The sequence below is a fragment of the Protopterus annectens genome, chromosome 7.part0, assembly GCF_019279795.1.
Source record: "Protopterus annectens isolate FY-2018-M chromosome 7.part0, PAN1.0, whole genome shotgun sequence".
NCBI classification, from domain to species: Eukaryota; Metazoa; Chordata; order Ceratodontiformes; family Protopteridae; genus Protopterus; species Protopterus annectens.
In genome coordinates, this window is record NC_056739.1 from 1767653089 (window position 1) to 1767665959 (window position 12871).

Here is a 12871-nt window from a genome sequence, read left to right on the forward strand (position 1 = left end):
CCCCATAATGTAGTCCAAAAATAGAGTCATACACCACACACATAGCAGCAATGGCTCCTAATAAAGCCTTCACTTTTTGACCTCTGCATTTGCACAGAGTTTGGTATTGTACACCAATCCCGAGTGATGCTGAATGGCCCTTTATGCTCTATGGAAAAACCTGTTGAGTTTTTGTCATCAGCCACAGTAGTCTGATTATCTCTGCACAATGCAGCTTAAACATATTGTACTAAAGCAACACAGAGTTAAAGCAGAGTAAAGCCAGTACTTTGAAGTATTTACTCGACGCTTATTTAGACTGCTGAATGTAGAAAAATGCTAATTCATATGACAACTGTTGAAATAAATCACTTGACTTTTTTTTTTTTTTTTTTATACAGTACTTCATTGCAGTCATTGCTTCTGACATTTGCAGGAATTATCACATTAACTTATGTAATGCCATCCTGACACCATGTGTAAAAATATGAGTTGAGCTGGATTCAAAACCTGTATTATTTGTGCTTTGAACATGAGCTCATTGCTCTTATACTTGCAACCACAGGGAAAGTGAGGCAGTAAGTGCATTTTCTACACTCAGTACTGTCCGAAGTGCTGATGGATGCATCTCCCCACTTAGCCTATTTACGCGAAGGAAGGTGAACCAATCAAAGTATTACTATTTTCCCATTTAAGCACAGAACCACATTTGCTCATTGCTTAACTCCATGCAAATGAGGAAGGCAATGGCAACAGTTCTTAATGTCATAAAGTTATGACAAAATATTTACAATATAAACTACAGTATAAACACCATAATATCTGTCAAATATGTCTCCCATAGCATGTATGCATAAGTCATTCTCAAGTTCAAGTTTTATTCAGAAAAATGTGAATTGTGCAAGTGCAAGTACTTTGCCATCATTTGTATAAATCAATTTCTCAGAGATACACTATTTAAAGAGCTGTTTGGCATGTATTATTATGTTTTCTACCCAGGTGATCCTATAAAAAGGCATTTAAAAAAACAACAATAGGGAATGTAGTTGTTAGTCACTGAACACACATTTACTCAGACTCATGTGCGCCCTATACTCATGCAATTGAAATGGGTATCTCAGTAATAGGTTTAATAGGCTCAAGGGTTCACAGGTATTTACTAGACTAATGATCACAAGGGCCTTTTTAAGCTTAGCCATGCATCTCAAATCTCTCACAAGTTCTGGTACCCTTGATAAGTGTAAGTAGGGGTTTGTTAGTTGAAACATTTACAAACAGGGGCTTGGGAGATGAAACATTTACAGGCTGCCTGTGTCCATTAGAGACATAGGTGCCAAGCCAGGGATGAATTTCCTGTTCTCCATCCAATTGTCCAACTTACAGTTGAACTGGGATAGAGAGGAACTCTGCTTTACATGGATGGGGAGCCTTTTCCAGAGAAGGGGTAGTCCCTGGAATACATATCTATAGGTTCATAGGTCATTACTAGGTTAATGACCACAAGGACCTTTATAAGCCTAGCAATGCATCCCAAATCTCTGACAAGTTCTGATACCCTTAATAAGTGTAAGCATGGGCCTGGGAGATGAACCATTTATAGGGTACCTGTGTCCATTAGTATAGGTGCCAAACCAAGAATTAATTTCCAGTTTCCCATTCAATCATCCAAATTGCACTTGAACTGTGTTAGGGAGGAACTCTATTTCACATGGATTGGGAGTCTGTGCCATGTCTTTATAGGTTCATAAGCTCATAGAAGGTTACTAGGCTAACGGCCCTAGAGCCCTTACAAGCCTAGCCATATTCATTCGAAGTTGCCCCAGTTACCGATGATTAGGTGAATGAAGTTCACAGAGGCAAAGATCTATGGTAGCTAATACTGACTTCCTCTGTTCAGCAGTGACATGAGTGCCACCTAAGTGACATTGCAGTCACCCATCCATTGATCTAGGCTGTGTGTGAAAAGAGTCAGAGAGGGGCTCTATTGTATAACAGCACTTCAGTCTTCTTCTGTGCTCTCTTCTGAAGGCTGCGTATGGAGCTTATATTCTGACACTGGCACAGTACAGCAGTGGAGCACAGGAGAAGCAACAGAGGAATTTCCCTGTTGCTGTTTTTTTTTCAGTTAAAAAAAAGGTCAAGGTTTTAATAAGGACAATGCAGAGTATAAGGAAAATCAGTTTTTTTTTTTTTTAATTTTGCAGGACATACCTTATTTTTTTTTTTTGTATTTTGCTCTTTCTCTCACAATATATCAGCAGATAGACAGCTCAGTCATACTTCTGCAGCTGGACTTGTTTTTCTATTGGTATATACTCCATTTACAGTGAGCACACATAGACTGGGCTGTTCAATCAGCATGCACATTTTGCAGTACTAACAACCTCTTACTATATAATTTGCATTACATCGCCCATGTTAGCTTCAGTTTAGCTCTTAACACAATTCAAGCTTGCTGAACTAAAGTTGCTTCTTACAAAAAGGGTACAGAAATAATTCTGAAATACTAAAAGATGGCAACTTCATCAGTCTACATCACAGCTTCTCAATATAATCATAACATTTTTTACTATTCTTCATCATATCTCACATTTGCATTACAATCATTTAAATAGTCATATAAATGATAACTGAATATTGAATCCATATACAGGTGCCATAACAACTCATTCCCCAGGATTCATGAAGCTCGGCACAAGGACGGCATTAGCCTTGCACTGACCGTGTGGCGTAGAGATGGCACAGCAGCACCACATGTATATTAATGAAAGTGTGCTGCCATAACGGCCACGTACATAGGAAACGTGTACGAGTGCAGGGGCATGTCCAAGCGCAGCACGGAGGTGTGAACATGTCGTCTGCATAGTACAGCCTGCCTCTAATAGTAATCACTCCTGTCAGTGTCCGTGGTTACTGAAATGTATGCAAAGCATACAAGACATTTTTGCGAACACCACAATAAGAAGTAAACACAAAGGCACGTAGCTGAATATTGAGTCCCTGTCCCTCGAACGAATGATATTTAAAACCCCGTGCCCATATTCCATTGTAGTGTCTCTAGTTATACCAAGTGGAAGTGAAATGTATCGTGTTAGCGCGCAGCCAATTGCTAAGCCTAGCCCAATGGTTAGGGTTACCACCTGTCCTACATTGTGAGGGACAGTCCCCCTCTAGGCAGGTGTGTCCATACCATTATAAATGTGACATGTCCTGCGATAGTAGGACCTAATTATGTCCTATATTTTCTGTAATAGTCCCATACAATACTTATGTCCATATATAAAATACCCAAATGTTACAAGAAACAGAATAAGCAAGTAAATGAAACAGAATAAGCAACTACACCGCTGCAACAATAAAAGCTTATATGTAGGCATAAAAGTAAAGCACTATCCTTTGTAATGACCGTGGGTATGTGTTGGCTTGTAAACTCTGATGTGTGTCCTGAAAATGTCCCATCCAGGTCATATGAAAAGGTGGCAACCCTACCAATGGTCAGAGCATTTGCCCAATATCTGCCCATTCACGGTCCAAGGCGTCCTTGTCAGGACGGCCCATAGATGAACGGGTATTACCTGGGTCTACCTACCATGTCATGAAAGATAAGTATTTGTGTGTACCTATGTGCTTGAAGTACAGCATGTGGATGATCAAAAATGCTAGGGTAGTCCCCACAACCATATTGGTCCCAGAGATATGTAGTGTATGCAATGTGTTCTGTTGACTGTGCCATGGGCCATCAACTAGAGAAGGGATGAATGGTGTCTGTGGAATATGGGGGTGGGGGGTGACCGGTAATGTAATAATTCGCCAAGGGGAGACTGGGTTGGATGCCCAATAGGTGAACTGGAGGTCTACAAGGGAGCAGTGGATGAATCAGGAAGATAACCAAAGAACAAATATACACATCCGCAATACAATCCCACAGACATGTAAACATTAAAAAGTGCAATACACATGTACAGAAACATTACTGGCACATACCCACATAATGGTCTGGCCTGAACTGAGCCATCCAACCCCAACACACCTGGATACATATATGAATACCCATCATCCCGTTCACAGCACACCACCCCCCCATCCTGAACATCCACCAAAACCACCCATACTCGGGCTGCTAGATAGGCGCAGCCATATCTGCACATAGTGACCCCTACCCATATCTACAGGCAGTCTCACCCTAGGCAGTCTCAGGATTGCAAAACTATGTATCCCTTGAATGTATAACCCTACCTTATTGCCATAAAGCAAAGAAGGTCATCGGCCCCCACAATTTTTGGATATCCCTCATGGGATAAGTATCTGTTCTAAACATTAGACTTGGTGTCAAGACATGATGTCCAGTCCTGTATACATCTGGACACAAGTTGTATAAGCAGTAGTTGTCCACAAGACTGCTCAGCATCCATCCGGTCCTGCAGAACCTATGACCTGGGATTAAACACCTGACCGTGATGCACGTCTCCCCACGTGCATTATCGGGAATATATACCTTACACATTCGCATAGTGGCAGTCAGATATAGGGTGCTTAAGGCACTTTAAAGCAGATGTAAGTAGGGTTACCACCTGTCCCACCTTGCGAGGAGGAGTCCCTTTTTGGGCAGTTGTGTCCAGACCAAATATAATACAATGGCAAATGTCCTGTGATTGGAGGAAATACTTATGTCCCATATTTCATGTAACAGTTGCATAAAGCAGTTATTTCTGTACGTAAAATACTTAAATGTTACAAGAAACAGATTAAGCAACTAAACTGCTACAAGAATAAGCTTTCATTTAGACAAATAAGTAAAGTTCTAACCTTTGTACTAACTCTGGGTATGTGTTGGCCTGTAAAATCTGATGTGTGTCCCGAAAATGCCCCACTTTGGCCATTTGAAAAGGTGGCAACCCTAGATGTAAGTGGGTATGCAAGTGTGTATGCACGACGGTAAGTGGCGGTGATTCAACAGTATGGGAAATGTAAATAAGCATGCAGGTGTATTTGCATGTGTATGTACAGACCGATATATACATATATATATATATATATATATATATATATATATATATATATATATATATATATATATATATATATATATATATATATTTATATATATCTATATGTGTAGATATGAAGAATGAACATGGTCACAATATAGCAGTCATAATGAATGTGAAAGGAAACAGCAGCAGAAATCCCCGTAATAGTTAGTGCTGTTATAAATCAGGATGGCCTAAGAGGAGCACACCTCTACATCCCCAACCACAGGTAGGAAGCTAAAAGTGGAACGAACGATCTCCCCGTGCTAAGTCTGACTTTCAACTAGGTACAGGGCAGTCCCGATCCCCAGTTAGACAAGCCTAAACCCGGATGACCATATGAACACCTTGACAATTGAACACATGTATGTGCCAGGACTATAGGCTTTGGAGGTCTGAATATCCTCGGAATGACTCAACATGCAGCATGGGTCCAGAGCAGTAGGGAATAGGGAATGGCGCAAGTGTAGTAGTGCGGTTTTCCCAACAGGAAAATAGATTCCTGCTGTGTAAGTAAAGTGATGAGGTGTGTGTTCGGGTAACTATGAACCATAGGTATATATATATATATATATATATATCTATATATATATATATATATATATATATATATATATATATATATATATATATATATATATATATATATATGAAGCAGAACACCAATGGTGTAGTGGTTAGAGCATCCACCTAATGAAAAGGCATTCACTGTTCAAGGTCGACAATAGCACATATCATTTTCCTTGTGGAATGAATGTTGCTCTGCTTGTAAAGCCGACATTTAAACATATAAAGGTGAACGTGTGTATCGCATGGGACTATTAACCAGATCATTTCAATATATATATATATATATATGTGTGTGTATATATATATATATATATATATATATATATATATATATATATATATATAAAGAATGGACATTGTAACAATAAAGCATAAGCAAGAGATGTGAAGGGAATCAAGAGCAATGCTGGTATTATATAGTGCTTTCAGCGTATGTCATAAAAAGCTACCCAGGAGTGAGCAGAGCACGCTACTCACACCACAGGCAGGGTTTTACCAGTGGGAGTAACATTGTTAAAATGCTATGTCTACTTTACACACAGACTGAATGTAGTCCCATGCTGGGACCTCCACATGTGTTTATCATGCGGATGGCTATGGGAACACCATCACAGCTGTACCACATGCAATCAGCTAGAGGAGGAGTGCAATAGATGCAGAGGCCATCACCTGACCATTTCCATCTCTTACAATACACATGCTACTGCTGTGCAGGTGTACACCTTCACATCCACCAGCGGGTGTGTGGGTGGGACAGGCAATGTACACCAGGGAAGGGCTTGGAGACTTAACCATAAACATCATCTGTCACATGCCGAATAGTACAGGGGCAAACCCCTGACAACTCATTACTATTATATATGCATGGCATTACTACATGTGCCACAAAGGTGACATGTTGCTGTGCTGTAAGAACATGTGTGTAGGTGAGTGAGTGCCATCTGCAACAGATATAGTAGACATACATTAGGTGTGGCACACGTCAGTCCATGTGAACGGATGCCATTGTCACCATAACCACACTCTCTAATGGACACGCATTGACACCTTTTCCAGGGCCACAAATACACAACATAACTACTTAGTTTGCCACACTGCAGTAATGCACAGGACCATGTGCACCACAGGGGATATCTGGAGGTTCTATGGGCTAGGGCATGTGAAAGTGCTTGACAACTGTTGGTATGCCAACGAGGTTTATTCTGGGAGTGACTGTGGTTGGGAGCATCACAACCCACATGCAGACACAGGGTGCCAGTACTGGCATGCAGGTATGCATTGCTCCATGGGTGTGTAGTGTTTGGCTATGCAAGATGGCTGTACAAGGCTGGGTGAGGGGTAATCCTTGCCATTGCATTACCCAACAATGGTGTGCAGTGCAGGGGTGTAGTGTCTGCAATGTCCCACACAGATGGGTAGTGCATTATCTGGCCTGACATCCTGGTTACCAATGTGTAGGGCCATAGCGTCACAATGCATGCCATGTCTGTGTTTGATAGTCCTTCACATGGACATTGCCTGGGATGTGCATGTCCCACAATACTGTACAGTGACATGTACAGGTGTACCTGGTTAGGCAGACACATGTAGTGTACACAGCCTGTTATACCCCAATATGCCAATACTGGCTTGGTGTGACAAAACCTGCTTATAGTGAGCAGGTCGGCCCTGCACCTGCATGGATAGTAGGATACAGGCATTCTCTGGTGTCAGTGGCATGGGTCCATACAGGGCACATGTGTACAGCATTGTCTGGCCTTAGTGGATCACATTTGATGGCACCACATATGTTGCAGGCATTCAGTGTGGAACATAGTGAAGTCACAATGTCAGCATATATGTGCCTATTGTACCGCTGTACAGGGTGCCATGTCCTCTGCAGGCCACTGCATTCACACAATGCATACTATCTGTCCTCAATGTGCATGTTACTAGCAACATAGTGGGATATTTTAGGCAAGGTTGTTTGTGCATGGCACATGGGTGCAGGACATATACCGGGTACTAGTAGGGCTGCATACTTACTTCACCAGGCCTTTTGCCAGATGTATGGGTATGGCTTGCCAACACAGTGCCATGGCTGACAGACAGCTGTACTCCTGGCTGCATACTTAGTTCACCAGGCCTTTTGCCAGATGTATGGGTATGGCATGCCAACAAAGTGCCGTGGCTGACTGACAGCTGTACTCCTGGCTGCATACTTAGTTCATCAGGTCTTTTGCCAAATGTATGGGTATGGCTTGCCAATACAGTGCCATGGCTGACTGACAGCTGTACTCCTCGTGAGGTGGCCAATGTGTCAAGATGGATACCATATAGGAAAAGTATAAAATCCACTCCCAAACATGTCCAATGGTAAGACAATCACGGCCACCTCTACACAGGCTCTGACAGACAACACATACTTGCCATGTCCTGTATACAAACCCTTACTGTTTCACACTGCAGCAACACACATTTAGAGCACGCTATATGGTGAATACTACAAAGCACTATCCTTGTCTCATGCAGGCAGACAAACACACAGACACACACACACACTTGGCATGTCTGGGATTAGAACACTGACCTAACTACTTTACTACACTACAGCATTACACAGTTACAGAACACGCTACCGAGATTACTGGGACACAGCACTCCCAGAGGTGTATTTATAGATGGGTGACATCATTGGCCTTGCTAACGGTGGGTATAAGAAATGTATGGAGTGTGAGCAGTCTAAAAGCATTACTCAGTCCTCAGCAAATGGGGGCACACACACACGGCACGTGTGGGACTCGTACACCAACTTAACTACATTATTATACTACAGCATTACGCAGTTACAGAACATACTACCGAGATTACTGGGATGCAGCACTCCCAGAGGTGTATTTGTAGATGGGTGACATCATCGGCCTTGTTAACGGTGGGTATAAGAAATGTATGGAGTGTGAGCAGTCTAAAAGCATTACTCAGTCCTCAGGCAAATGGACACACACACACACACACACACACACACACACACACACACACACACACACACACACACACACGCACACACACACACACACACACACACACACACACACGGCAAGCGTGGGACTAGAACATCAACCTAACTACTTTATTACACTACAGCATTATGCAGTTACAGAACACGCAACAGAGATTACTGGAACACAGCACTCCCAGAGGTGTATTTGTAGATGGGTGACATCATTGGCCTTGCTAAAGGTGGGTATAAGAAATGTATGGAGTGTGAGCAGTCTAAAAGCAATTTACAGTCCTCTGGCAAATGGGGACAGACATACACACGGCAGTGGCGGGAACGGAACACCTGCCTATTTACAGATTACTATTACAATACTATATACTTATGAATCGCGCCACACAGACTACGCATTTCAAGGCTGTCAGTATGACCTTCTGGGAATGCGGACATCAACAAGGATGCTGGCAGTTAAGATGTACATTCCTGTGAAACTGTGTGTTTAAAGTAGGAATCCATCCTGACCTGGAGTATGCCCATCTGTGGAATGGATGACTACTACCACTATACAGGATTACAATGGCCATGCCCATACACAGAGGCACATAACCGACATAAGGTGTCACTGGGCATGCTCACACACTTAGTAGCACAGGGCTGTTCGGAATGCACTATGTGCCCATCTACACAAGGATATGCTGGGCATGCTCATACTCCTAGCAGTACAGGGCTGACTGGGATGCACTCTGATGCTAAACACGGAAGGCCACAGTGGCCATGCTATTACAGGTAGATGTAAAGAACTCATTGTAATGGGCTCTGGTGTTAGCAGTTGTCATTGTTAGCAGGAACGTTGCTCTACATATATTTGACACCGGCCTTTTATACAACATCTGCTGTCATTCTGGGATGACATGGCTGACAGTAGGCAGGCCTTTGTCACATATCACATGCATCCATGATTCAAGGGAGTGGGGATATTACCCAAGTTGCATATGCCCACACAGTGCCATTCCAAAGCAAATATCCTAAACACAGGTTAACTCCCATACACCTACAGGGCAACTGCATTGTTTTCTTATGCTAACCAGTGCTAGATGTCTAGCGTCCAAATTCACAGCTGGTCACTGTAGATCCAACAATGGGGAGTACTGACATCTGTGCAGTGAGGAACACCTGGCTGATGGCTCTGTAGTGCACAATAGCACTACCACCATATACCTCAGAACCTATCACTACCACCATATACCTCAAAACCAGACATGTGGGCCATAACACAGGTACGGACCACTCCAGGTGGTGTACCCACATACATAAAGGTCACTCACATGTACTGACCGGTCCCCCCAGGAAAGGCATCACAGATGAGTCATGAGCAGGACAGTGTCACATGCTGCATTCTAGGATGTAAACCTCAGACACTACCATGCCCTTGGACCACCAACATGCATCCATACATGTTGTATGACATAGAAGAGTACACCACCATGTGACCCTTGACATGTGTACTGTACCAAGTTCTACATCAACTGTAGAGAGTACACATATACTGACACAGTTACATCATGTGTTACTCAATGCAATGATACCACTGTCTATAACCAGGTCAGCTGTACACATACCAGGGGCCCTCGGTACTTTCCACCATTAGCAGATGACTGCTGCTATACACCAGTACACACCCTCATGTATGGATATGACATACATGTACCTGCCCTGGGTATGTACATGCCACACACACACACACACACACACACACACACACACACACACACACACACACACACACACACACACACAAAATATATATGTAAATAGCATAGCTGTTGTTGTCCTTTGTGCAAACAGGTGGCTACTGCCATTACACACATGCACATGGAATGTAGGTCCATGGCTGCTGAATGCTAACAGTACATAAGGTATGATATCAATGCTGACAGAGGTAACATTCCCTCTGTACTGGTCACCGATTACACCCATCATATCATACAACAGTCCATGTGTCATGTATGTCATTACACATGTCCACCAATTGCAATGCCTACAAACATGCCCAACTGTCAGAATTGTAGGACCTACACACCTGTACACATAGTGTTGTGGGTTCAGATAACATGCGTGTGCAGTTGCTGATGTATAAGGGTGACATGTATCCTAGTACATCATGCAATTGCAATGCAGCCTCAACATTGCCAACTGTATATGGTGATATGCTGAATGTACAGAAAGATGTACCTCAGGTATGGACAGATGTGTGGAAATAACTAAGTGGTGGGGCATCTTTGCAGATGGATGTTTGCTGTGGACAGCTCACAGGTGTGTCACAAGCAGTCCTACAATAACCTGTGTAACCGGTTAGCAATGGTTTCGTTAACTGAAGGACATAACACACAACTTAGACAGCGGTCAGGGTGACAGCGAAGGTAAATCACTTGACACCTGTTAATAGTTAAGACATCCCGTGTGCATATATCAGCACTGTTGCTACTGGAAGTGTCAGTACAGTTTGTAATGCATGTAGTACTGCTGTACGTCTGTCATACATAACATTAGCTAGGCAGGTTTGAGATTTACAGTACTGGCATGTGTGGTTGCGTGTGTGCCCATATATGTCACGTATTGTGGGGAATATATCTCAATTGTTAACTCACTCTCCTGTACACTAGTGCACACATCTGTACAGACTGCAATGTAGAAAGCAGGACATAGACAGGGGCGTGTATCTCACACATGTGAGGTATCTGTATGTGCGTGACATGGGTGTATTAAATACTGAATGTCTCAGTGTGTGTATGTAGGGCTCACTGGTCCCTGGGGTGAGGATGTATGTTACCATATTAAACTGATAAGACCCCTCCCCCCATCCAGGCAATGCATTCTACTATCTGTGTTGATGTCCCCGATCTTAGGCCATACTGGCTACCTGTACATGTGTATTCTCTGTGGCGCATCATGTAGGTGCACAGTACTGTAATGATGATTTGTACATAGGCAGGGGTCCTCACCTCACCAGTAGCAACTGTGTGTGAATGTGTGTTACTGTGTCGGTGAATCTGTGAGTGTGTGGGGGTGTTACTGTGTCATTGAATACATGTGTGTCAATATCTGAGTGTGTGGGTGCAGTTATCTGTTGGCATCCTGTCATGGGAATGTGTATTACTGATTCCCAATGAGGCATCACACTTCCCACTGGACTCTACCCTTGTAATCAGCTAGACCACTATCTTACCTCACCACTCCATGTAACTGTACCTGTGATGTCACCCTTTATGGATGTCACGTCTGTGGCCACAGTAGCTTAATACACAGCTATCATGCTCTTAGATCTGTAGACATGTTTGTAACGTGGGACATTCTCACTGGTATGTGGCAGCTACACGGTGCATGCTGGTATATTCATACATACCTGTGAGTAGTCCACATTGACATATGGGACACTAACTGCAAACACTGACATCCACCAGCACATGCAATTAGACCTGAAAGAGGACAACAGAACATCATGACCAACATGCAGTTACTGTTGTTACACAAGACACATACTGTTAACAGTATTGCACACCTGTAGTACATGGTATATCTGCTGCCTGTCAACAGTACTCAACAACTGTAAACTACACTTATCTTCCTAGTCTATTTACCCTGTGCATCACACCATATGAGCATGTCCCTGCACCAATGGTGTGGATGTCAGGGATGCGGCACAGGCATGATCATATGCACAGGGTGATAATGTTTGCCAGAGGCCTAAGCTGCACCATTGGATGACATCATGTGTGTGGGTTAGGGCCTTTGATCTAATTGGGCGTGTGTGGATGTTATGCGTGTGTGTGTTGCGGTGCCCTACATATGTTTCCAGTGTGTGCATGTATGTATGCACACAGTTCTGCCATGTGTCTGGCCTACACAGGGGTATTATTGGCAGCTGCAGATTGTACAAGCAAGGTTTTAGAGTTCACAGTGTCCGGCCATGGACATGTGACCTGTGCCTGCCAGGGGTTGCATGGGCACTACCAGGCAGAGGTGCAGATTGGGTACTCTCTGATGTCACTTGTCCACTGGAACTGTGTCCCTGTTGGGACTGTCCTGGACCACATGCACGTGGCCTGCTGTGTCATGGTGTGGACAGCACAGTACCAGATGCACTGCTGCTGCTACCACCACTATGGGAGTGGATATATGAGGTAGCTCATACATGCAGACCTGACACAGGTGATGTAGCAGGCCTATGTCCACGTGCCTGATGCCACACTCCTACCAGATCTTCCAACACAGACAGCTCATGCTCGCAGACTGTCATGCCACGGTCAAGGACTCC